The sequence below is a fragment of the Nannospalax galili genome, unplaced genomic scaffold, assembly GCF_000622305.1.
Source record: "Nannospalax galili isolate Female #2095 unplaced genomic scaffold, S.galili_v1.0 scaffold1421, whole genome shotgun sequence".
In the NCBI taxonomy this organism is placed as follows: domain Eukaryota; kingdom Metazoa; phylum Chordata; class Mammalia; order Rodentia; family Spalacidae; genus Nannospalax; species Nannospalax galili.
Window position 1 is genome coordinate 1,308,508 of NW_008345746.1, and position 2,473 is coordinate 1,310,980.

The 2,473-nt window shown below is 58.1% G+C and overlaps 1 protein-coding gene across 8 annotated transcripts in view; it reads left to right on the forward strand.

The window, feature by feature from the left end:
* The first annotated feature begins 1,368 nt into the window (after window positions 1-1,368).
* Window positions 1,369-2,473, forward strand: part of Egfl7 (EGF like domain multiple 7) — a 7,535-nt gene continuing 6,430 nt past the window's right edge. For all 8 annotated transcript variants that reach the window (XM_029567735.1, XM_008841969.3, XM_017800318.2 and 5 more), the window contains exon 1: window positions 1,369-1,457. The gene's annotated coding sequence lies outside the window, so the exon portion shown is untranslated. The remainder of the gene's footprint in view (window positions 1,458-2,473) is intronic.

A 2,473-nucleotide genomic window follows, 5' to 3' on the forward strand; every position in this document is an offset into this window, starting at 1 on the left:
GGAGGTCCTCTTGGGTCCCCTTGGTCCAGCATTTGCTCTGGGATCCCCAGTCTGGATTCTACTCCTCACTCCCAGCTGCCCAGTGTTCTGGGACCAAACCCTGGAGCGGGAAGGTGAGAGCAGCATGACAGCCCATCTCCTGGGCCCATTCTTGTCCTTGTCCTCGAAGGAGCCCCTGGGTGGGCATCAGAGCACAACCTGGCAGGGCCTGCTCAACTGGGCTTATGTTCTTCTCTTTTGCCAAGACAGGGGTGGGGTTTCCTCAGAGCACCGTTAGTGGTGGATGGGCATTCCTGGAGAATAGGGGTACTGGCCAGGGAATCAGCCCTGGGATGGGAACCCCAAGCCTGGACAGCTGTGTATGTTGGGGGGCACAGAACGCGGACTAGAAGTCCCTCTCTTCCTGGGCTGGATTTAAGGGCTAAGGGTTAGGGATATCTTGATGGGGTGCAGTGTGGTCACCTGGGTGACAGTGGGTCCTGGTGAAACCTCTTGTGCTCCCTCTCCCCAGTCCCTAAACCTTGTGCTAAGGCCCCCAAACCACAGTGGGGCCTTCTGGACCCTTCCCTCAGCCAGGGAGATCTGTGGGAAGCACACCTTTTTCAGATGAGAAACTGGCTCAGTCTCAGCCTAGGTAAAGGCAGAGAGGGCAAGTAAAAGCTACCCCAATTGCCCTCTGTCCAACAGACTGGGAGGGGGATGTGCTGGTCAAAGTGTCAAGTGACCACGATTCCAGGGACTCGGATGGGGTGGCAGGCAGAGCTATGTCACCAGCTCAGAGCACGAAGAACTATCTGCAGCTCTTCAGTGCTGGGACCGGCTGAAAGCTGCCTGGCTGGGGTTAGGGGGTCAGGAGACTCCGGACCCACAGTTGTAGGCCCCTGGTGGCAGGTATTTAGCCACACCTGGGACCCATCTGCCAGGAGAATCCCTGATGCAGGGTGTAGCTACTGAATACAGGCAAAAGAGCCCACGTTCATGAGCCTGTCCCTCAGCTCCTATGCACCGAGGTGGGCCGGGCTCTGAGTTGTTGGCCGTTTCCTGATACTGCAGAGGCTCGGCACACTGCACTGCACTCCACTCAGCAGGGTTTCCATCTATCTCTGGGGAGCCCAAGGATGGAGGCAGAAACCATATTTCACAGATGGGAGCCATGCCTGTTCTCCAGCGGGGGTGTGTTGTGGTCGCTGGCTGCCCCCATGCACAGTTCCAGGAGGCCAGTTCAACTTGGGACATGATGGTGGGGTCAGAGTACAGAGGGGGTCTGTAGGTCTAGTGTAGGCTCATGGCAGCCTGGACCCCAAGCCTCTTCCTGGCTTCTGGACATCAGGGCAAGCAAGGCCCTAATCACATTCCCTCTCTGACCCACAGCCTCCAGCACCAGCAAAGGTTTGGCAGCTCCAACTGCCCACAAGCAGCTGCCACCAGAGCTCAGGGAATGAGAGGCCTGGCCACAGGTGAGTCCCCAGCAATCCTTCTGGGGGTGAAGGGATTGACAAGGTGTGTGGGGGTGGCATTACCGTGTGCTTCTTAAGAATTTCAACAATCGCAGGGTGTGGTGGCACACACCTTTAATCTCAGCACTTGGGAGGCACAGGTGGGCAGATCTCTGTGAGTTCGAGGCCAGCCTGGTCTACATAGTGAGTTCCAGGCCAGCTGGGGCTACAGGGAGACCTTGTCTCAACAAATCCCCGCCCCCCAAAAAAGAATTGTGACAGTCATAACAAGGAACCACAGTAGAATTACAGGGCTAATTCAGAAATGGGTGCTGGGTGAGGTGACCAACCCAGAAGTCTCTGGGGGTGACTGTGGGGTGGGGTGGGGGCCTTTCAGTTCATAGGAGCAATAGGGGTGGTCTTGATCGTCTCCAACAAGACCATGCCACCCAAGGGGTGTCAGGAGAGGTCCCCACCTAATGGACTATGGCTAGGAAGGAGGCTTGGGTCACACCTAAGTCTCATCTGGGCTCTGCCTGGTGATGTTGGTCAATGAATGGGTCTGATGTGTGTGTGTGTGTGTGTGTGTGTGTGTGTGTGTGTGCCATAATGCCCATCCCATGCACGGCTGCAGAGGGGAGGGACTGGCTTCACTTCTTGCCTGGGATCTAGCCATTTGGGTAGCTGGAGTCTTCGAAGACCATCCCACGGGAAAGTCCTCAGTGGAGGAGTCTCGAGAGTTAGGTCATTGTGGAAGCCGCTCGAGGCCTCCCGGCCCCTGGAACCAGCTTAGTCCTGCGTCCCCAGCGACCTCGTGCCCCCACTGCAGGGCTGGGCAGAGTCAGGAGTCACGAAGGGGACTCGGGGACGCAGCAGCGCTCAGAAGCTGGGTCGCATCTAAAGCCCTAGGGTCTGGTTCACTCGCTACAAAGCGGGTTGGGAGTCTCTGCTGCCGAGCCTCAGTTTCCCCCTACACGCAATGGGGGCGGGGCGGGGGCAGGGCTCCTGCACGGCCGCCAGGTGGGGCGGGGCCCGGG